Source organism: Dendropsophus ebraccatus, chromosome 9, assembly GCF_027789765.1.
Source record: "Dendropsophus ebraccatus isolate aDenEbr1 chromosome 9, aDenEbr1.pat, whole genome shotgun sequence".
Lineage (NCBI taxonomy): Eukaryota > Metazoa > Chordata > Amphibia > Anura > Hylidae > Dendropsophus > Dendropsophus ebraccatus.
The window spans coordinates 38,675,399-38,701,225 of record NC_091462.1 but is presented as its reverse complement, the minus strand read 5'-3'; the positions used below and the strand labels follow the sequence as shown (position 1 = coordinate 38,701,225).

At 50.3% G+C, this 25,827-nt stretch overlaps 1 long non-coding RNA gene across 1 annotated transcript; it reads right to left on the bottom strand.

Moving 5' to 3' along the window:
- Window positions 1-281: 281 nt before the first annotated feature.
- On the bottom strand, window positions 282-1,561 carry LOC138802040 (uncharacterized). Its single transcript, XR_011364665.1, has 2 exons — window positions 1,040-1,561; window positions 282-613 (listed from the first exon to the last, which is right to left on the bottom strand). It is a non-coding gene; the product is annotated as an uncharacterized lncRNA (long non-coding RNA).
- Window positions 1,562-25,827: the final 24,266 nt, after the last annotated feature.

Here is a 25,827-nt window from a genome sequence, read left to right as displayed (position 1 = left end):
TGTGTGTGTGTGTGTGTGTGTGTGTGTGTGTTGGGGGGGGGGTTTTATTGATTCATCTGTGACTACAGATCCCAGCGAATTCCCTATTAAACTGCTGGGGTGTACGCAGGTATACCACCACCATCTGTACTGCCCCCACCACAAGACCTGTGAAATATGGAACCACCTGTGTGTACTCTGATGGTTTCCTCATACTTATTCTAAAGCCGAGAGGCAGCGATCTCTCCGATCTCGGTCAGTACAGTAATTGAAATACAGACAAAAACGAAGCAACACCAACATAAATTCAAATTCTTTATTCAATATGCAACATTGTAACGAAATATTACCGGCCCTTTAATATTCAGTAGATCCAGTAACTCTCAGGTCAGGTCTAGTGGGGACTACAGAACGTGCCGCAGTCATTCCCCCCCCCGTCCTCTATTATCCTGGTCTGAGAGTGACCGGACCTAAAGATCCAGAGGAAGGCGAAGAAACCCCCCGGAGAGTTTTACCTCGGGGGGAAAAAAAATTCCTTCCTGACCCCACAAGTGGCGATCGGATCTGATCTCCCTGGATCACAACTGGCCTGCTGCATACAGCTGTATATTATATAGGATCAGGAGACTTCACCCTGTAATGAATGAAAAACAGAGTCATTAATGCTGCACAATTTGTTGTCCCTGTAGAAATAAATATTATTATTACATATACATCCATCTTATATACAATACATGGGCTGCTCCTAAGAGCTTACAATCTAATATATAATACAGTCTCTGCTCCTAGGAGCTCACAGAGTAACACAGGCCCTCCTCTTAAGAGCTTACAGGCTTATATTTAGTACATGACTACATGTCTGCCCCGAAGAGCTTACAATCTAATGTACACTACAATACCCCACTCCTAAGAGCTTGTACCGCAATGTACGGTACAGATGTCGCCAGTGTTAACATGATCAGGACAAAGCATTTCATGGTAACACAAGCTACATGTGTAGAGGCCCTGCTCCCCGCAGGAGCTTACAATCTAATATACAACCTACAACAGCCATACATACATCAGACATACAACAGAGAGGCGGCTGTCTGGATAAGAGCAGCCATTATAAAAGGGTTTTCCAGGAAATGATGGATGGCCAATGCTGTGCATAGACCATAACTCAACTTTCCTTGGAAAACCCCTTTAAGGCCATGTTCACACATGTGCCCAGATGGGTTGTTTACTAAACTCATTTAAGCTCCATGTGTGAGCTACAACTGTATATTCCGGCCATGTGTGACATCATGAGCCTTGTTTTTGTGATGTCATCATAACTGTCGCTGTTGTTTATGTATCAAGCTTACAATCAGTGATAAGTGCTCAGCTGTGATTGGTTGCTATGGGCAACAAAGAACATTAGTGCTCAGCTGTTATTGGTTGCTATGGACAACAAAGTACATTAGTGCTCAGCTGTTATTGGTTGCTATGGACAACAAAGGACATTAGTGCTCAGCTGTTATTGGTTGCTATGGGCAACAAAGGACATTCCTGCTGTAAGACTGTGCGATTAATCTCCCCTAAGTGATTTATTTCATCCAAACAAAGTATTTCAGCCATTTCCAAGCAATGCATGATGGTCACGGTCCATATTTATAGGGTGCAAACTAAGTAACAAAAATCCATATTCATGAATGAATAAATGTATAAAGTGCTAACAGTGCATAGAAGATATATATATAGTATCAATGCTTATATAAAGATTGGGACATAATCATAGTATGTGCTGATGTGAAGGATAAAAACAATTAATAAGTCCATTGAATAAACTAATAAGGAGTGCGGGGGGGGGGGCTTAAACACTCAGCATTTCAATAGGTAAAGTAACTTTTTTAGAGTACATGGCAGGTTGAACGGGTATGTGGGAAGTACAAAAGAAAACAAAAAAAAACAACTTTTGCTTTTGGTGCTGGGACATTGCTATCATTCAGCAATATCCTGACGCCAATCACCACTGCTCCACCTTCCTTTCCCCTGCAGCAGCTCACCAGCGTTCTGTACAGGGGGCGGAGGTGATGTCACAGGGGAACAGAAGGAGAGCAGGCGCATGGCCTCAGGAGCGTCACTGATTGGTCCTCAATGACAGCTCCGAGCCCGCCCTCTGGTAGCTCCTCCCACCAGCCTTGTCCTTCCTACTTTAACACCTGCTGCACAAGTCTGGCAAAAAGAAACGTATCTACTTACAAGGGACATGTATCTGGCTGCAAGGGGAGAAATATATGGGGCTCCATGGGGATTTGTATCTGGCTACAGGGGGAAGGTGTCTGGCTGCATAGGGGGGAGGGTATATGGCTGTAAGGGGACATGTGTCTGGCTACAAGGAGGAGGTAGCTGGCTACATGGTGACTTACCTGGCTGCAGGGGGCATATCTCACTCCAGGGGACATAGGTGGTTGCAGGGGGACATACCTGGCTTCGGGAGGCCTTTCTGTGTAAAGGGGGTATGTCTGGGTACAGGATGCATTGCATCTAGCGACTGGGTGGGCATTATTACTGGCCACAGGAGCTGTTATTATTGCAAGGGGAGAGGGGTAAAATAACTACAAGGGGCATTATTATTTGACATTACTCGTCACATTGTTATAGGAGGATCTGATCTGGGAATCAATTGCTGACAGAGACTCTATACAGAGCATATAACGGCAGTGTGATCTTGGACTTGTTAAGGCAATGTTTCTAATTGGGGTACCTTGGGGGTTCTCTGCTAAAGCATCTGTAGAGTACCTGAGCCAAGCCCATTGAGTTCAGTGGGCTGAAGGTATTCTGCTTATGGTCTCATTTGACTTCCACTGATACTTTGCAAGACTTCAAAGGGCCAATTAGGATAAGAACGCTGTTTTAAGAAGTGTAAATATACAACGGCGGCTGAAAGTATTAATATATGTGCTTCACCTTTGTCAGTATACACGTACACAGTTACATGCTCGGTGGAAATGATAATGGGAATATATGTACCAGGGGCTTTTCTAGAGGGGCAGGCCGGGCGACCGCACGGGGCGCCAACAGCTAGGGGGCGCTGGTGTCACTCCCGGCCACCCGCCTGCCAGTCCCATCATCTGCCCCTCTGCTCCTCCACCTCTGGACCCCATCACCTGCCTAGACTGCTGTGTCTGCCGCGCCCCACCCCACACCTGCTGTCCCGGGGCGGTCTTCAGCTGTCCAGCTCCCCCTTCTGTCAACACGGCCACCGGGAGCCGCACTGAGACTGTCAGAGCGGGAGCCAGCCTCTTGCCAATTACTCTTGTGGTCGGAGGCTGCATTCTGCCTCCGGCCACAAGAGGCCTCTCTCTCCCCCCAGAGCTCCGGCACAGAGTGACGTCATTCCTGTGCATGTGCTCAGAGCGGGGAGAAGAGACCCGGGACTTGTGCTGTGCTGCATTAGGTGAGTATAACTGTTTGTTGTTTTACACAGAAAGCCTGCAAAGGTTGGAGGGGGTCAAAACATGCTTACATTGGGGGGGGGGGGGGGGATCCAACAAGAGAGATGCCTACATTGTGTGTGTAGGGGATCTAACAGGAGAGATGGCTACATCGAGGGGATCTATATAACAGGGGAGATGGCTGCATAGGGGGGGATCTAACAGGAGAGATGGCTGCATAGGAGGGATCTAACAGGGGAGATGGCTGCATAGGGGGGATCTAACAGGAGAGATGGCTACATGGGGGGGATCTAACACAGGGCCGCTTTAACCAGAGGGCACATGGTGCACGTGCACCGGGCCCACTGGTTAAAGGGCCCCCCCCCGAGCAGGCCGGCCGTTGCTATGTGCGACCAATGCGGTCGCACAGGGCTCCGGCCACCAGCCTGTCAGGGGGGAGCGCCATGGATGGGTAATCTACTTACCCCTCCATGGCGCCCCCTGCAGGGCCCCCCCGTCCGCCGCTGCCCCCGTCCGCTGCTGCTGCGGCGCTTCAGCGCTGCAGCAGCAGCGACACTGACAGAGAGAGAGCCATTGGCTCCCTCCCTGTCAGTCACTCTTGTGGCCGCACTTCCTGCGGTCACAAGAGGCCGCGCTCTCCCTCTAGCGCCCGACGTCACTGGAGCGTCGGCGCGAGGGTGAGGGGAGTGCAGCCTCTTGTGACCGCAGGAAGTGCCGCCACAGGAGGGAAGAGAAGAGGAACGCGTGAATCTAGGTGAGTAAAAGTGTTTGTTTTTTTCAATGTTATATAGCAGGGGGGGCTATATACTATGGGGGGGCACAGGGGGCTATATACTATGGGGGAGCACAGGGGAGCTATATACTATGGGGGGGCACAGGGGGCTATATACTATGGGGGAGAACAGGGGGCTATATACTATGGGGGAGAACGGGGGCTATATACTATTGGGGAGCACAGTGGGGCTATATACTATGGGGGAGAACGGGGGCTATATACTATTGGGGAGCACAGGGGGGCTATATACTATGGGGGAGCACAGGGGAGCTATATACTATGGGGGAGCTATATACTATCAGGGAGCACAGGGGGGCTATATACTATGGGGGAGAACGGGGGCTATATACTATTGGGGAGCACAGGGGGCTATATACTATGGGGGAGAACGGGGGCTATATACTATTGGGGAGCACAGGGGGCTATATACTATGGGGGAGCACAGGGGGCTATATACTATGGGGGAGCACAGGGGAGCTATATACTATGGGGGAGAACGGGGGCTATATACTATTGGGGAGCACAGGGGGCTATATACTATGGGGGAGCACAGGGGAGCTATATACTATGGGGGAGCACAGGGGAGCTATATACTATGGGGGAGCACAGGGGGCTATACACTATGGGGGAGCACAGGGGAGCTATATACTATTGGGGAGCACAGGGGAGCTATATACTATTGGGAAGCACAGGGGGCTATATACTATTGGGGAGCACAGGGGAGCTATATACTATGGGGGAGCACAGGGGGCTATATACTATGGGGGAGCACAGGGGGCTATATACTATGGGGGAGCACAGGGGGCTATATACTATGGGGGAGCACAGGGGAGCTATATACTATGGGGGAGCACAGGGGGCTATACACTATGGGGGAGAACGGGGGCTATATACTATTGGGGAGCACAGGGGGCTATATACTATGGGGGAGCACAGGGGGCTATATACTATGGGGGAGCACAGGGGAGCTATATACTATGGGGGAGCACAGGGGGCTATACACTATGGGGGAGCACAGGGGAGCTATATACTATTGGGGAGCACAGGGGAGCTATATACTATTGGGAAGCACAGGGGGCTATATACTATTGGGGAGCACAGGGGAGCTATATACTATGGGGGAGCACAGGGGAGCTATATACTTTGGGGGAGCACAGGGGGCTATATACTATGGGGGAGCACAGGGGAGCTATATACTATGGGGGAGCACAGGGGAGCTATATACTATGGGGGAGCACAGGGGGGCTATATACTATGGGGGAGCACAGGGGGGCTATATACTATGGGGGAGCACAGGGGGCTATATACTATGGGGGAGCACAGGGGAGCTATATACTATGGGGGAGCACAGGGGAGCTATATACTATGGGGGAGCACAGGGGGGCTATATACTATGGGGGAGCACAGGGGGGCTATATACTATGGGGGAGCACAGGGGGCTATATACTATGGGGGAGCACAGGGGAGCTATATACTATGGGGGAGCACAGGGGGCTATATACTATGGGGGAGCACAGGGGAGCTATATACTATGGGGGAGCACAGGGGAGCTATATACTATGGGGGAGCACAGGGGGCTATACACTATGGGGGAGAACGGGGGCTATATACTATTGGGGAGCACAGGGGGCTATATACTATGGGAGAGCACAGGGGGCTATATACTATTGTGGGAGAGCACAGGGGGGCTATATACTATTGTGGGAGAGCACAGGGGGGCTATATACTATTGGGGGAGAGCACAGGGGGGCTATATACTATTGTGGGTGAGCACAGGGGGCTATATACTATTGGGGAGAGCACAGGGGGGGGGGCTATATACTATTGGGGGAGAGCATAGGGGGCTATATACTATTGGGGGAGAGCATAGGGGTCTATATACTATTGGAGAGCACAGGGGGGCTATATACTATTGTGGGAGAGCACAGGGGGCTATATACTATTGTGGGAGAGCACAGGGGGGGCTATATACTACTGGGGAGAGTGCACAGGGGGGCTATATACTAATGGGGGAGCGCACAGGAGGGCTGTATATAACTGGAGGAGCACATGAGGGTCTATATACTACAGGGACACCTTAAAACTATGGAGGCACAGAGGGGTGTAACTATGTAGGGGTACAGAGGGGTGTAACTACTGTATAGGGGTACAAGGGACCTAACTACTGTATGTGTTGGAGCCTAAAATATTTGTCTGGCAGATTCTGGAGAGAAGATTCACAGCCAGGGGAAGACTTCAAGGTGGCCCACGCTGGATGGAGAGAAAAAGAAAAGGTGACAGACTCTGATCGGAGAAGACGCCTCCGGTGAGTCACTGGATGTAACTTCACTCTGTTATAGGCTTGTACTGATAGGGGTCATGGTGTGGCGGTATTATGTAATGGTATCAATGGTGATATCTTTCTGTTTTGTTTAGTGCAGTTTTTATGTAATATGTAATCACTGAATGGTGGAAATAGTGTTATAAGGTAACTACTGTATGTATTGGCGCTCTTGATACAGTGTGGGGGCAAATTCAGTACATTATACAATGTGCCGAAAGGTAAGGGGGGGCCCACTCTTGAGGGCTGTGCACTGGGCCCACCAATGTATTAAAACGGCCCTGATCTAACAGGAGAGATGGCTACATGGGGGGGATCTAACAGGAGAGATGGCTACATGGGGGGGATCTAACAGGAGAGATGGCTACATGGGGGGGATCTAACAGGAGAGATGACTGCATAGGGGGGATCTATATAACAGGGAAGATAGCTGCATAGGGGGGATCTAACGGTAGATGGCTACATGGGAGGGATCTAACAGGGGAGATGGCTACATGGGGGGGATCTAACAGGGGAGATGGCAACATGGGGGGGATCTAACAGGAGAGATGGCTACATGGGAGGGATCTAACAGGAGAGATGGCTACATGGGGGGGATCTAACAGGAGAGATGGCTACATGGGAGGGATCTAACAGGAGAGATGGCTACATGGGGGGGATCTAACAGGAGAGATGGCTACATGGGAGGGATCTATCAGGAGAGATGGCTACATGGGGGGGATCTATCAGGAGAGATGGCTACATGGGGGGGATCTAACAGGAGAGATGGCTACATGGGGGATCTAACAGGAGAGATGGCTACATGGGGGGGATCTAACAGGAGAGATGGCTACATGGGGGGGATCTAACAGGAGAGATGGCTACATGGGGGGGATCTAACAGGAGAGATGGCTACATGGGGGGATCTAACAGGAGAGATGGCTACATGGGGGGGATCTAACAGGAGAGATGGCTACATGGGGGGATCTAACAGGGGAGATGGCTACATGGGGGGGATCTAACAGGAGAGATGGCTACATGGGGGGATCTAACAGGAGAGATGGCTACATGGGGGGGATCTAACAGGAGAGATGGCTACATGGGGGGATCTAACAGGAGAGATGGCTACATGGGAGGGATCTAACAGGAGAGATGGCTACATGGGGGGGATCTAACAGGAGAGATGGCTGCACAGGGGGGATCTAACAGGAGAGATGGCTACATGGGGGGATCTAACAGGAGAGATGGCTACATGGGGGGATCTAACAGGGGAGATGGCTGCATATGGGGATCTATATAACAGGGGAGATAGCTGCATAGGGGGGATCTAACAGGGGAGATGGCTGCATAGGGGGGATCTAACAGGAGAGATGGCTGCATAGGGGGGATCTAACAGGGGAGATGGCTACATTGAGGGGATCTATATAACAGGGGAGATGGCTGCATAGGGGGGATCTAACAGGGGAGATGGCTGCATAGGGGGGATCTAACAGGGGAGATGGCTACATGGGGGGGATCTAACAGGGGAGATGGCTACATGGGGGGGATCTAACAGGAGAGATGGCTACATGGGGGGGATCTAACAGGAGAGATGGCTACATGGGGGGGATCTAACAGGAGAGATGGCTACATGGGGGGGATCTAACAGGGGAGATGGCTACATGGGGGGGATTTAACAGGGGAGATGGCTACATGGGGGGGATCTAACGGTAGATGGCTGCATGGGAGGGATCTAACAGGGGCAGGGCCGGTTTTAGACTAAATGTGGCCCTGGGCAAAGTTAAAGGTGGGGCCCCAAATGCTGAAATATTGTAGCAGCAATTTAAGGTTCCCATACACTTGTTGGTGGTACCTGCTGCTCGTGGTGGGTTCGGCCATCAGTGTAAGGTGAATGGGGCTCTTTGTACAGTCCTCTGACATAATATCAGTGGACATATGGGGTTGGGCTTGATGGAAAATCAACATCAACCTCTTTGTTCTCAGAGAGACAAGCCGTCATCAGATCTGTCTGGCTATGGCTTACCCCTCCTATAGAGAACACAGAAACGCTCAGCTGTGCCGAACATTCCTGTGTATGGGGAGGACAGGGCCAGATGAGATTTTATATATATATATATATATATATATATATATATATATATATATATATATATATTTCATTAGTGATGTGTGTGCAGCCCTTGCTGTATATAGTGAACAATGAAGATATATACTAGCTGATCACGTTCCCCAGTGTCCTCAGGCCTTGTCTGTTGGATCCCCCAGTCCCAGCTCTCACTTCTGGTCCTCTCTCTGAGGTGACAGGCCGTTCAGCCAATCACTGGCCGAACAAACAGACAAGGCCTGAGGACACCGGGGAACGTGATCAGGTAAGTAACAGCTTTATTATGTTATACGCACAATCATCAGACAATGATTTTTACACTTGCCAAAAGACAATGATCAGCTGATTACATATGTCTCTATATACACAGAGCGATATCGGCCAGGTTAGGACAATTTTTGCTCTGTATATTAGGGCCCTTAGTCACATTGAGTCAATTCAGAAGGTTACATGCCGAGACTGCCGCCACATGCCGGGACTGCCGCCACATGCCGGGACTGCCGCTACTTGTGGGGACTGCCGCTACTTGTGAGGACTGCCGCTACATGTCAGGACCGCCGCTAGTGGTGTAAACACAAAAAATATTTATATGCATTGTTTTAAAAAATAAAATAAAAAAATCACTCTATCAGGACCAAATATTACCTCCATACCGTTATTGAAGAAAACTTTACTATATATATAGGCCAATATTACCACCATAAAGTGACCGCCCCATAATGACACTATATACACGTCAATATTAGCACCACACCATGACCGCTACATAATGATTCTATATACACTATATACAGACCAATATTACTGCCATAGAGTGACCACCACATAATAACTCTATAAACACTATATAGAGACCAATATTACTGCCATAGACTGACCACCGCATAATAACTCTATATACAGACCAATATTACCGCCATAGACTGACCACCGCATAATGACTCTGTATACACTATATACAGACCAATATTACTGCCATAGACTGACTACCGCATAATAACTCTATATACAGACCAATATTACCGCCATAGACTGACCACCGCATAATGACTCTGTATACACTATATACAGACCAATATTACTGCCATAGAGTGACCACTGCATAATGACTCTATATACAGACCAGCACACACCATGACCACCACATAATGACTCCATATATACACCATATACAGACCAATATTACCACCATAGTGTGATCACCACATAATGACTCTATATACACACTATATACAGACCAATATCATGTGGCGGTCACTGTATGGCGGTAATATTGGTCTGTATATAGTGTATATAGAGTCGTTATGCAGCGGTCAGTCTATGGGGGTAATATTGGTCTGTATATAGTGTATATATAGAGTCATTATGTGGCGGTCACTGTATGGCGGTAATATTGGTCTGTATATAGTGTATATATAGAGTCATTATGTGGCGGTCACTTTATGGCGGAAATAACTCTATATACACTATATACAGACCAATTTTACCACCATAGACTGACCACTGCATAATGACTCTATATACACTATATACAGACCAATATTACTGCCATAGAGTGATCACCACATAATGACTCTATATACACTATATACAGACCAATATCATGTGGCGGTCACTCTATGGCGGTAATAATGGTTTGTATATAGTGTGTATATAGAGTCATTATGCATTATGTGGCGGTCAGTCTATGGCAGTAATATTGGTCTGTATATAGTAAATATAGAGTCATTATGTGGCGGTCACTCTATGGCGGTAATAACTCTCTATACACACTATATACAGACCAATATTACCACCATAGACTGACCACCACATAATGACTCTATATACACTATATACGCACCAATATTACCACCATACAGTGACCGCCACCTTATTTTTTTCTCAATAAAATACACTGTGTTGCCTTAGTGACATCATCATACACTATACATAGGAGCTGCAGCCAATCAGCGGCCTCAGTGGTCACCAGAGAATGGCTGCAGCTCCTATATACAGTCTATTCACCTCAACACTTGGAGTCAGCAGTGCTAATACACACACACTAATATATATATATACACACACACACACACACACACACACACACTAACACATCCATGAAAACACATTATACAGATCCAAACCATAGAGTCCATATACTACACACATGACATGTAACACACACTACATTCATCCATTATACACCTACATTCATACACACACTGCATGTACAGTATACTTACCCCCTCTAACAGCATGCTGGGTGTAGTTGTCCTTGTCCATGGCAGCAGCAGCAGGAGGTTCTGCTCCTTACACTGCAGCCCTCTCCTCTATCGTCCCGACAGCTCCACACCAGGAAGAGAGAGGAAATCACATGGTACAGAAGGGAGGGGGAGGGGGAAGCTACACACTCCGGAGCAGAGCGTCCTGCAGCCTCTGTGTGACCCCTGATAGCAGCCATAAGCTGCAGCCAGGGATCACTGACAGAGGCTGCAGGACGCTGTCTGTGCGCTCCTGCACCTAACACTCACTGTAACTGGAGCAGGGGGCCCCGGGGGATGGGGGCCCTGGGCAACTGCCCTCTTTGCCCCCACCTAACGCCGGCCCTGAACAGGGGAGATGGCTACATGGGGGGATCTAACAGGGGAGATGGCTACATGGGAGGGATCTAACAGGAGAGATGGCTACATGGGGGGGATCTAACAGGAGAGATGGCTGCATGGGAGGGATCTAACAGGGGAGATGGCTACATGGGGGGGATCTAACAGGGGAGATGGCTACATGGGGGGGATCTAACAGGGGAGATGGCTACATGGGGGGGATCTAACAGGAGAGATGGCTACATGGGGGGGATCTAACAGGGGAGATGGCTACATGGGGGGGGATCTAACAGGAGAGATGGCTACATGGGGGGGATCTAACAGGAGAGATGGCTGCATGGGAGGGATCTAACAGGGGAGATGGCTACATGGGGGGGATCTAACAGGAGAGATGGCTACATGGGGGGGATCTAACAGGGGAGATGGCTACATGGGGGGGATCTAACAGGAGAGATGGCTACATAGGGGGGATCTAACAGGAGAGATGGCTACATGGGGGGGATCTAACAGGAGAGATGGCTGCATAGGGGGGATCTAACAGGAGAGATGGCTGCATAGGGGGGATCTAACAGGAGAGATGGCTACATGGGGGGATCTAACAGGAGAGATGACTGCATAGGGGGATCTATATAACAGGGGAGATAGCTGCATAGGGGGATCTATATTACAGGGGAGATGGCTGCATAGGGGGGATCTAACAGGGGAGATGGCTGCATAGGGGGGATCTAACAGGAGAGATGGCTGCATAGGGGGGATCTATATAACAGGAGAGATGGCTACATGGGGGGATCTAACAGGGGAGATGGCTACATGGGGGGATCTAACAGGAGAGATGGCTACATGGGAGGGATCTAACAGGAGAGATGGCTGCATAGGGGGATCTATATAACAGGGGAGATAGCTGCATAGGGGGGATCTAACGGGATATGGCTACATGGGGGGGATCTAACGGTAGATGACTACATGGGAGGGATCTAACAGGGGAGATGGCTGCATAGGGGGGATCTAACAGGGGAGATGGCTACATGGGGGGGATCTAACAGGGGAGATGGCTACATGGGAGGGAATCTAACAGTAGATGGCTGCATGGGAGGGATCTAACAGGGGAGATGGCTACATGGGGGGGATCTAACAGGGGAGATGGCTACATGGGGGGGATCTAACAGGAGAGATGGCTGCATAGGGGGGATCTAACAGGGGAGATGGCTACATGGGGGGGATCTAACAGGGGAGATGGCTACATGGGAGGGAATCTAACGGTAGATGGCTGCATGGGAGGGATCTATCAGGGGAGATGGCTACATGGGGGGGGATCTAACAGGGGAGATGGCTACATGGGGGGATCTAACAGGAGAGATGGCTACATGGGGGGGATCTAACAGGAGAGATGGCTACATGGGGGGGATCTAACAGGAGAGATGGCTGCATAGGGGGATCTATATAACAGGGGAGATAGCTGCATAGGGGGGATCTAACAGGAGAAATGGCTGCATAGGGGGAGATCTATATAACAGGAGAGATGGCTACATGGGGGGATCTAACAGGGGAGATGGCTGCATAGGGGGGATCTAACAGGGGAGATGGCTGCATAGGGGGGATCTAACAGGGGAGATGGCTACATGGGGGGGATCTAACAGGGGAGATGGCTACATGGGAGGGAATCTAACGGTAGATGGCTGCATGGGAGGGATCTAACAGGGGAGATGGCTACATGGGGGGGATCTAACAGGGGAGATGGCTACATGGGGGGGATCTAACAGGAGAGATGGCTACATAGGGGGGATCTAACAGGAGAGATGGCTACATGGGGGGGATCTAACAGGAGAGATGGCTGCATAGGGGGGATCTAACAGGAGAGATGGCTGCATAGGGGGGATCTAACAGGAGAGATGGCTACATGGGGGGATCTAACAGGAGAGATGACTGCATAGGGGGATCTATATAACAGGGGAGATAGCTGCATAGGGGGATCTATATTACAGGGGAGATGGCTGCATAGGGGGGATCTAACAGGGGAGATGGCTGCATAGGGGGGATCTAACAGGAGAGATGGCTGCATAGGGGGGGGATCTATATAACAGGAGAGATGGCTACATGGGGGGATCTAACAGGGGAGATGGCTACATGGGGGGATCTAACAGGAGAGATGGCTACATGGGAGGGATCTAACAGGAGAGATGGCTGCATAGGGGGATCTATATAACAGGGGAGATAGCTGCATAGGGGGGATCTAACGGGATATGGCTACATGGGGGGGATCTAACGGTAGATGACTACATGGGAGGGATCTAACAGGGGAGATGGCTGCATAGGGGGGATCTAACAGGGGAGATGGCTACATGGGGGGGATCTAACAGGGGAGATGGCTACATGGGAGGGAATCTAACGGTAGATGGCTGCATGGGAGGGATCTAACAGGGGAGATGGCTACATGGGGGGGATCTAACAGGGGAGATGGCTACATGGGGGGGATCTAACAGGAGAGATGGCTACATGGGAGGGATCTAACAGGAGAGATGGCTGCATAGGGGGGATCTAACAGGGGAGATGGCTACATGGGGGGGATCTAACAGGGGAGATGGCTACATGGGAGGGAATCTAACGGTAGATGGCTGCATGGGAGGGATCTAACAGGGGAGATGGCTACATGGGGGGGATCTAACAGGGGAGATGGCTACATGGGGGGATCTAACAGGAGAGATGGCTACATGGGGGGGATCTAACAGGAGAGATGGCTACATGGGGGGGATCTAACAGGAGAGATGGCTGCATAGGGGGATCTATATAACAGGGGAGATAGCTGCATAGGGGGGATCTAACAGGAGAGATGGCTGCATAGGGGGATCTATATAACAGGGGAGATAGCTGCATAGGGGGGATCTAACAGGAGAGATGGCTGCATAGGGGGAGATCTATATAACAGGAGAGATGGCTACATGGGGGGATCTAACAGGGGAGATGGCTGCATAGGGGGGATCTAACAGGGGAGATGGCTGCATAGGGGGGATCTAACAGGGGAGATGGCTACAATGGGGGGATCTAACAGGGGAGATGGCTACATGGGGGGGATCTAACAGGAGAGATGGCTACATGGGGGGGATCTAACAGGAGAGATGGCTGCATAGGGGGATCTATATAACAGGGGAGATAGCTGCATAGGGGGGGATCTATATAACAGGAGAGATGGCTACATGGGGGGATCTAACAGGGGAGATGGCTGCATAGGGGGGATCTAACAGGGGAGATGGCTGCATAGGGGAGATCTAACAGGGGAGATGGCTGCATAGGGGGATCTATATAACAGGGGTGATGGCTGCATAGGGGGATCTATATAACAGGGGAGATGGCTGCATAGGGGGATCTATATAACAGGGGAGATGGCTGCATAGGGGGATCTATATAACAGGGGAGATGGCTGCATAGGGGGATCTATATAACATGAGAGATGGCTGCATAGGGGGATCTATATAACAGGGGAGATGGCTGCATAGGGGGATCTATATAACAGGGGAGATGGCTGCATAGGGGGATCTATATAACAGGAGAGATGGCTGCATAGGGGGGATCTATATAACAGGAGAGATGGCTGCATAGGGGGATCTATATAACAGGAGAGATGCCTGCATAGGGGGATCTATATAACAGGGGAGATGGCTGCATAGGGGGGGATCTATATAACAGGGGAGATGGCTGCATAGGGTGATCTATATAACAGGGGAGATGGCTGCATAGGGTGATCTAACGGTAGATTGCTGCATAGGGGGATCTATATAACAGGGGAGATGGCTGCATAGGGGGATCTGAATAACAGGGGAGATGGCTGCATGAGAGGGGGTAAGGGGGGGTGCCTACATAGGGAGGGCTGCTTCTAAGTAACAAGGGGATGCTTACGTAATTACCAGGGTAATTACTAGGGGGCTAACTAACTACCTAAACTGGGATGTCTCCTACATTGGGGGTTACTTTATATAGGGGGGTGTTTAACTATCAGGGAGATTACTTACAGGGGGTATGGCTAAATGCCTAAGGGGGTGGGGGCTAACTAACGGGAGATTACGTACAGAGGGAATACTACATACTGGTGGGCTTACTATTGGGGGGATCCCTACCTGCTACGTGCTGTGGAGACTACCTACAGGGGATTAGGTACACTGCGGACACTACCTATTGGGGGAGGGAGGGCCAACTTACACAGGAACACAGGGGACATTATTACTATATGGGGGCACAGCAGGGGATCCTACATACAGGGGGAAACTGACATACCTACTGACTTTACTGCACATGACACCTAAAAAGTGGAAATTGTTTTAAAAGTGCACAGCCTAAGATGTTTGTTTGGCAGGTTCAAAAGAGATGAATTGTGGCTGCAAGAAATCATCATGGAGGTCTGGGCCGGATGGAGAGGAAAAGGGAAGTGAAGCCTCAGAAGATGTCACCTGTGAGTCACTGAATTACTTTTTGTTTTTTTGCCTCAAGTTGAAAAGGGTTGAATAACTCTTCTCTATGCCATAATACACACACTGCTTCTCCCTAGCAACAACCCCCCCCCCCCCCCCCGACATCACTTTGGGGGGGGGGGGCGCTTTTAGCAAGATTCACCCTGTAGTTAAAATTACCTAGAAACGTCCCTGATATGTACTATAACATAAATATGACCAAATACAACCAATAAAAGTTGCTAATGTAATTACAGTAAATATGGTAAATTCATATAAATAATCTGTATCTATCAGGCTGGATCCCCACTGGGCATTGTTATCCCTATAAACTAATATTGTGTTGTGTGCTCCACCACTACTCTATGCAGCCTAGTCTTCTGTAGGCTGTATGGAAAATAACTTCTTCTTCTCTACTTCTAGTGATGTGCTGTGTGGACAGGAAAAGTCGGCTAAACATAGACAGCATGGAGATCAGCCGATCCCATGACTGCACAGCACATCAGTGGAAGCGGTGAAGATGACTGTGGCAGACACCAGGCGCTTATATGGGGATAGGCATATAGCTGTGTTTTTGTTTTTTTTTCAATGCAGTCTGGGCCCCATAGTAAGGAACGCCCAATGTCTGGACAACTCATGAGGGTGCAGCCACACACTGTATTTTTCTGGGAAAACGGCCGCTGCAGCTTTGGGTCCAAAACCAGAAATGGATCCAGCATGAAGAAGTATGTGTCCTTACTGTATAGTTCCTGTTTCTTTTGAATCCACTCTTAGTTTTGACTCTAAAATTGCAGTGGCAGCTCCCCTCCCCCCCCCACCCCAAAAAAAAAAAAAAAAAAAAAAATGCCATGTGTGACAGCAGCCTAAGGGTACTTGTCACAAAAAAACGGTGTGCATTCAAAGGTGATGCTGGAAGATCACATTGCCTTGGATACATCCCATGTGGGCCGAGTTCTGTGCACAAACCCTATTGAGTAGAGTAATGGTGAATTTATACATGGAGATTTATCTGACAGATTTTGAAAGCCAAAGCCAGGAATGGATGTGAATAGAGGAGAAATCTCAATTTTTCTTTTATCACCTGTTCTCTGTTTATAGCCTGTTCCTGGCTTTGCCTTCAAAAATCTGTCAGATAAATCTCTCTGTGTAAACACGCCATTACAGGACATCCCAAACATTCCACCAAGTGAACTAGGATTTTGGCGGAGGAAGAGAATGAGTGATTTTCATGCTCGTTCATGACTCTGTGTATAGCTGAGTTCCTTCTGATCGACCTTCCTTTACCCATGCATTCCTATCCCACCTTCTAGCCGCTCCCTCTCCCAACACCATCACCCCCTCCCCCCTGTACCTTTACATCACAGACTTCACCGACTCCAGTTTAACGTTGGAATAGAACGGCCACAACAGCCTTTTCTTTATTAAAGTGCTTGAACATAGCAATAAATAACATGTCAACAAAAAACATCCAACACATTCAACATTAATATTGTCTGATTGACAAGCAGGGAGGTCTGTCAAGGCCCCATTCCGGGCAGTACCCAAATCTAACCCAATTTTTCTCCCCTAGCCGCACCGCGCCGACTCAGGAGTTGACAATAAGTCTACTGGTACTGCCGCACACCAAACCGTTCCCAGGGTCCTATCCCGAAGGGAACCACTTAACTTCACCACACTTTCCATTACCAAATAACTTGGCAAAGATAGGAAGCCATCCCTATGATGGGTCCCCATTTAACCAGGCCAATTTTTTAGGTGCCCTGCAAGACCTCCCCACGCCACAGTGAGCATGCTTGACCCCCCTTAAGCATGCGAACTCCGCCACACTCCAATCGCTTTTTCAATTCCCTCCTGGAGGCCCACACACCAAATATCAATGCCCACCCCGTTAAGGTGGACTCTGTCTTCCGATATGTGCCCCCTCCCCGGAATCTCCAGATCCTTATGCCGAACGGCGATCCCGCCATTCCTAGCAACAAATCTAGACACCGCCCGATTAACCTTACGCCTGGCTTTATTCAAACACTCCACCGAGCGCGCATGTCGCCAATGCAAACGGGCCACTATCTCCGACCACACCAGCACTATGCCCGGAAACATTGACCACAGTCGCAGGATGTCATATTTTATGTCCCGAATGAGCTCCCGGGATGATCTGACCCCTAAGTCGTTCCCGCCCAAATGAACCACCAAAACATCAGGCACACGATCCAGACGGGAGTGAAAATGCAATTCGGGAAGCAGACCACTCCACAGCATACCCCCAACCCCAATCCATCTGATCAAAGCCTCGCTCCTCTGAAAACCCAGCTGCCGCCCGTCCACTCTAATCTCCGCCCTCTGGGCCCCCCTGCGAACAAAGGAATGACCCATAATCCATACCAGGCATGCTGCAGCGGCTAGAAAACAAAAGAAAAACAAAACAGAACCCCATGTAGCACTCAACAAGATAACCTAAACGGCAGAATGAAGAGAAAAGAGGCACAGTCCGCTAACATCATTCACACAACAAATGCGGCCTCACGTACAAACGGTACCTCCTCGACTCCCACCGCCCAATCCTCTTAATAACTGTCTCTGGCAGATTCCACCTCGCAGCCTCCGTAGCTGCCCCAATTCTGAAGGAATGAGAATTGAATTCGGCAAAAGGCAGCTGCAGGCTCCGCAACACTTTCTTAAAAACAGCCACGAACTGGAATCTGGAGAGAGATCTACCATCCGCATGCACTAGCAAGGACCCGGCACCCTCCGGCCTCACCTCCAGGAACCTCCGCAAACACTCCACCGGGCACGCCACACAACCCACCACGCTCCTCAACCAAATCCACACCCCGGCACCGCCGCGCATCGTCTTGGAACGTCTCAACAAACACATCACCCGCCCCTGACTCAAACACACATCCGCAAACTGCAAACCGCCTCCCACCTTGCACGCACTGCTAACCAGCTCCCCCACACGAAAAGCCCCAAAGAAAGCCAAGGAGTATGCCGCACTAAACAACCGACGCTCATACCCATCCAGACACACCACATCCAATCGCTCGACTATATCCAGCAACAGCGAAAAGGATACTGGTCTTCGGCCATCCACCGTCCGGACCGAAGACCCATACCCCCTCAAAGCCTGACGCACCAAAAAATGCTTAGTCACATCACCCATATTGAAGACCTTGAACCAAAACGCCAACCCAGTCAGTCTTCTCTGCATCTTTGACCTGGAGACTCCCTTCGCAAAGGAATCCCCAAGCCAAAACAACAGGACCACCAGGACATCCCCTGTAACCGGATCACACCCCAACTCCTCACACACACACACCCAATCCTGCCACACCGTACTATATGCCGACCAGGTACAGCCACTCACCGACCTCTTCACCAACTCTAACGCCGTCCGAACGCCAGCTCCCAGAGACCGTGAGGACAAGGAAGTCCGCGTTGCTCCGCATCCGGCGCCAACTGCCGGAACCTGTCCCACTGAAACCGAGAGAGAGCGTCAGCTATCGTGTTACAAACCCCCGGAACATGCACGGCCACCACCCACGCATTCATGGACAGACAGGACAAGACCATGTGACGCAACAACCGCACCACGGGAGGGGAAGAGGCCGACACGGAGTTAATGGCATTCACCACCGCCATGTTATCACATCGCAAACGAATCCTCTGATTCGACAATCTCCCCCTCCATACCTCTAGGGCCGCCACAATGGGGAACAGCTCCAATAATGCCAAGTTCTTCAAAAAACCAGCCTCCCGCCAAGAAGCCGGCCATTCACTCACCATCCACTGGCCACCAAAGTACACTCCAAACCCCATACTCCCTGACGCATCCGTATACAGCTCTAGCGCCTCATTGTCCATCCACTCCCCCTGCCAGACAGACCGCCCATTGTACAAGGCCAAGAAATCCATCCACACTCTCAAATCCTCCTTCAGGTCACCCGTCAACCGAATAAAATGTAAGGGCTTTCGAACCCCAGCCGTGGCCATGGACAGACGCCTGCAGAAAATGCGACCCATCGGAATAATTCGGCAGGCAAAATTCAATTTGCCGAGGACCGCCTGCAATTGGCGTAAGCGAACCTTCTTCGCCGCCGCCAATTCTGCTACCGAATTCCTCAGGTCAACCAACTTGTCGGTCGGCAAACGACACTCCATGGCCACTGAATCGATTTCTATCCCTAAAAACCGAATCGTGGTAGTCGGCCCCTCGGTTTTTTCCGGCGCCAACGGAATGCCAAAACGTTTTGTTACTTGCTCTAACGTACTTAACAAAACGGCACAACTATGAGAACCTGGGGGGCCGATGCACAAAAAATCGTCCAGGTAATGCAGTATGGATCGGACCCCCGCCTCTTCCCGCACAACCCATTCAACAAAGGAACTAAAACGCTCAAAATATGCGCAGGAAATCGAACAACCCATTGGAAGACAGCGGTCCACGTAAAAACACCCGTCCCACGTGCACCCCAAGAGGTGGAAACAATCCGGATGAACCGGCAACAATCTAAACGCGGCCTCAATATCGGTCTTGGCCATAAGGGCCCCCGCCCCGAAGCGTCGCACCCACTCCACCGCCTTATCTACCGACACATAGGACACCGAACACAACTCCTCCGCGATGCTATCATTCACTGAAAACCCGTCGGGATACGACAAATGGTGGATGAGCCTAAACTTGTGCGGCTCCTTCTTAGGGACCACCCCCAAGGGAGACACCCTCAAATAAGGCCAAGGGGGGGACCGAAAAGGGCCAGCCATGCGGCCCAATGCCACTTCCTTCCCCAACTTTTCGGCCACCACCTCCGGGTGCAGCCGAGCAGATTTCAAATTACGCGGACGAAAAACCGGCGCCTCAGCAACAAACGGAATGCGAAACCCGCAATCAAAACCATCCCTCAAAAAACGAGCCGCCTCAGCGTCCGGGTATCTACTTAGGTAAGGCAGCATCGCGTCGACCCTCACCGGCGTCGCCCCTCTTGCTAGCAAAATCGAGCTGCCCACCTCTCGACTTTTTGAAGCATCTGACTGCACTATGACTACCCCCACAGTGGGAACATTCATGTTTAAAGCGGCAGGTGCCCGGGTACCGGCACTGCCCTTCATTAAATTGCCAGCAGCACCCAGGACGCCTGGAGGCCAAGGATCCCTGCGAGTCACCGGAACCCCCGGCCCCCCCGCGAAATGGCTGCTGAGGCGCCTTTGCGGCAACCATAAGGCGCATCCAAAGACTGATGTCCTTATGATCCCAGCGAATGGAGCGACGGACTGCCTTCCTCTGCCGAAACTGCTCATCATACCGCAGCCAGGCCGTCCCCCCATACACCCTATACGCTTCCCCAATCGCATCCAAATAACAGAAAAGGCCAGAGCAATGTTGCGGGGCCTTCTCCCCTATTACGCTAGCCAAAATCGCAAAGGCTTGTAGCCAATTAGCGAAAGTACGAGGTATGAGGCGATAGCGCCGCCTCTCCTCCTCTTCCTTCTTGGATTCAGTGATCTTTACCCTATCAAGGTTAAACTTCTCCAACGGAAGCAAGGAAAAAATCTCGACGTACTCGTCTTTCCAGATCTTTTCCCGCACTTCCTGTTTCAGGTGAGCCCCAAGGGGACCATCGAAACAAACGTACACCTCACCCCTCGCAGCGTCGTCCAAACGGACGGAATCCAGCGGGAGATCAGGAGACACCGACGCCGCCGCAGCGGGCGGAAGTACAACCGGGCCAGCTACCCCCCCAACCCCCGCTGACACTGCCACCGAAGCCCCAGCCACACCTTGTGAACCATCAGCACTCACCCAAGCACCCACAGGGGACGGCGCACTAGGGGCGCAGGCGCGAAACGACTAACCAACTGGCACACCCCCGCAAGCAACTGCCCCACCCATTCGCCCGACACAGACACACCAGCAGGAGAGACAGTCGAAGGAAGGAGGGCCAAAGCCGGCCCCCCCGCAGAAGAGACAGAAGAAGAAGACATAGATTGCAAAGACTCACCGAGCTGCCTCTGGCCTGGCGCCGGAACAGCTGTAGACCCGGATCCTCGATGTGACGGACCTTCATCCCCGGAACCAGCACCGGAGCTCTCAGACGCTGAGGACCCAGACCGCACCGCTTCATCCCCGACGACTGCCCTGGGACTAGCCAGCCCCGCACCAACAGCGATACCTGGTCCCGTGTCGACTGGGGGAGTCGCGACCACCACATTCTGCCCCAACACACGACTGCCGACCTCCTCCCGTCCACGAGCAGTGATAGCAGGGGAAGCTCCAGCCCCCCTGCGCCCAACTTCGGCCACACCAGAGGCCCGATCCTTGCCGCCCGTCCGGGTCCGCACGCTCCTGTGTGCACTCACTCGCCGGGCTGCAGCGCCGCTGTGGCAGACAGGCGCAGCAGCCGCATCGGTCCTGACAGACGCTGGGGGTGAGGGGAGAGCAGAAGAGGAGGCCTGCAGAGAAAGCTCCGCCCCCTCACCCAGGGCCCCGCGCGCCGAGGGATTCCTCCTGGACGCACCACGTGATGCGGCGGCCTGAGGGTCCCCGCGGGGGCTCCCGGCACCACGTGACGGCCGCATCGGTCGGGGAGATGTCTCCCCACCGGGAAAGGCCACAGATAAGGAGGTGCCAGCCCCGACAGCCCGGCCCCTGCGAGCCTCCGGATTCCTCCCCGATCGCCCCCCGCCGGAGGCCGGAGCCCGCCCGGGGGTACTTACCGGAGGGTCCCGTGAGGGGCTCCTAGCCCGCCGACTTCTTTTGGGGCCAGGTGAGGGGCTGAGACGAACTGGCGGCCGGCTCCTGCGCGGCCGCCGCACACGGGATGCCGGCGGATCAGAGGGGGCAGGTGTAGATGTCATCAGCGGCGGGGAGAGCGGGGGCTCCATGGCCAGCCTGACCTGCTCGTGCAGCCACGCCGCCCCATGCTCCGCCACCGCGTCCCTCAGCGATCTTCTCAGCACCGCATCCATCTCCGGTCGTTCAGCAGCACCTCTCCCTGAAGCTGGTCCGGCAAGCTCTGATGATCCACGTGCTTCCTCCTTCCTGACTGACCCCAAGCTCCACCCCTGGTGAGTACCCTGCTCCAATCCCCTCCTTCCTTTCAAAACACTCGCCCCCACCTCCCCTCCTGACCTTTTCCTGACCCTCTTTCCTACTCCCCTCACTCCCCACCTTCCTTCTATCCCCATTAACCCCTTATGCTGCAGTCCCAGCTAACCAGGTCATGCCGGACCTCCGCTATACTGCGTATGCTCCGTGCCCTCCCTGTATAGAATACTCTTTATACAAATATAAGATTGAGAGGTTCTGCCTTAAAACTGCTGCCAAAGTGGACAGCCATATGCTCACTAACAGTGGTTAAAGGTGATGAATGATAGTAGTTATCAAAAGAGCAGTATGTTGTGTCATGAGAATACCTGATAGAATGCACTATCTCTCTCCCTCCGTGTGCCGATGTCCGTGATGGAGAGTTCCTTGTACTATCTCACTCTATCTGTAAACCGATGTCTATTGAATAGATTCTTTTCCATTTCATAGGTGCACTTGGATACTCCTTGTATTCGCCGTGCAGTAATGCAGTATAGTCCGTGCTGGAGGACCCCTTGGCCGGCCGCACTGCTCCACAGTGAACCATGCCGGTAGTCCAGTTCAAACTTTCTGGGAGATTCAGTGACGTCGCTCTCTGTCCGGTCCTTGGTTAAGCCAAATATTAACGCGTTTCAGCAACTGTCACAGTTTCTTTTGTCAGGATTATGGCGTGGACCCGCGTTCCTCCCTTATTTATAGGTTGTTCATGATCCAGACTTCTAAGGTGCATAGTAATTGCATTCTTCCGGCACTATATTCCTTCACCTCAAATCATCGTATAATATGTATCAGTGATAGCAGGGGGTACGGAACAATGTGTCAGTTTTTTGTATATAACAGCAGAGGATTCGGAGCATTGTGTCAGTTCTTTCTATATGATGGCAAAGAACTCTCACATAGTATATGTGATTTTAATGCACTTTTATTTTCTCACTGAGGGTTGGGAGTGCTGTATCAGTTTCTTCTATGTGGTGACGAACACTATGCGCCGTGTATATTTACTGATATGTTTCTCTTATGTTCATTATTTGACTCTTCCAATTATTTCCTAGCTTGTACTGTTTGGTGTGTGCATTACTCCCCGCTTGCTTCTACATTGTGTGTCCGTATTGTCAGTCCTCCCCACACCCTACCATAGCGCTGAGGGTTCGGTACCGTATATCACTGTTGTATAAGGAACCGTTTCCATTTTTTTGTATATAGCTCCAAAGATATTTATAGGAGGAACTACAAAAAGGCAAAAAGTTCTAAATCGGCATTAAGGCCATTAGGGATAAGTGTGTTTAGGCTAAAAATGTATTTGGTCTCCGCTCTAGATAATTGTTCTATATAGTCCCCCCCCCCTCCCCCTCTCCAATGGGGTTCAATTTTTTTCTATCCCTGCAAATATTGACCCCTCAAATTTGCCCTGATGTTTTTCAGTATAGTGTTGTGATAGAGGGTGTCCATCATACTTCCTTTTAACCCCTTAGCGACCCATGACGTATCTGATACGTCATGGTGCCGCTCGGGGTGTTCAGAGCGGGGTCCCGCCGGGACCCCGCTCTGAACGGCGCTGATCCCGGCTGACACGTGCAGCCGGGCAGTGCCTCTATTAGCCGGCGCGGGTCCCGTTGCCGCGCCGGCTAATTAAGCCTCTAAGTGCAGCTGTCAAACCTGACAGCTGCACTTAGAGGCTCAGGTAAACACATCCCTGGTGTCTAGTGGGTCGGATCTCCCCCCGGCGATGCGATCGCGGGGGGGAGATCCGTTCTTCTGCCCGTGCCGGGCCTCAGCGTCGGAATGACGCTGATCCCGGCTCGGCAATAGATTGCTATGGCCTGCAGCAGGCCATAGTAATCTATGACCGATCTAATCGATCTTTGCTGTGTATATACACAGCATTGATCTCTATGAGAGATCAGTGCTGTCTATATACAAGTCCCCCAGGGGGGCTTCTAGTTACAGTAAAAAAAAAAGTAAAAAAGTGTTTTTATTAATAAAAAATCCCCTCCCCTAATAAAAGTCCAAATCACCCCCCTTTTCCCATTTTATAAATATAAATAAATAAATAAATAAATAAACATATATAGTATCGCCGCGCGCGTAATTGCCCGAACTATTAATTAATCACATTCCTGATCTCGCACGGTAAACGGCGTCAGCGCAAAAAAATTCCAAAGTGCAAAATTGCGCATTTTTGGTCGCATCAAATCCAGAAAAAATGTAATAAAAAACGATCAAAAAGTCGTATATGCGCAATCAAGGTACCGATAGAAAGAACACATCATGGCGCAAAAACTGACACCTCACACAGCCCCATAGACCAAAGGATAAAAGCGCTATAAGCCTGGGAATGGAGCGATTTTAAGGAACGTATATTTGTTAACAATGGTTTGAATTTTTTACAGGCCATCCGATACAATATAAGTTATACATGTTATATATCATAGTAATCGTAACGACTTGAGGAACATGCATAACAAGTCAGTTTTACCATAGCACGGACGGCGTAAATACAAAACTCCCCGAAATCAGAACAAATTCGTTTTTTTTTTCAATTTGACAGCGCAAATGATTTTTTTCCGGTTTCGTAGCATATGTTATGGAAAAATAATACCTGTCATTGCAAAGTACAATTGGTTTCGCAAAAAATAAGCGCTCATATACGTCTCTAGGTGAAAAAATGCAAGCGCTATGGACTTTTAAACTTAAAATGGAATAAGCAAAAGCGCAAAAACGAAAATAGGCTTTGACCTTAAGGGGTTAATATTATATTGATGTTCCTGTATGTGGATAGTAAGTTGTCTCTTTGTGTGTCCTATATATAGTTTATTGCAAAAACACTTAATGTAATATATGACCCCAGTCGTTTTACATGTGATATGTGTTTTTATGAGATTTATTTTCCTTTTCTCTCTCTCCAGTTTCTATTTCCAATATTTTACATGAGTTTTGGGTGTTTTTGCAACTTATGCATTGCCTACAGGGGTAAAGGCTTTTTGGTAGTGGCCTTATTAAAGATTTTTTCTTTTTTATTGTATGTAGTCACGATGGGGATGTTCAGATCCACTACATTAGTGTTTACAGTGTCTTTACTCTTGTCTTGCAGTAATGCTTCACTTGAGATATTTTTCACCTCCAAACAAGTATCCATCATGTGTGTTGTT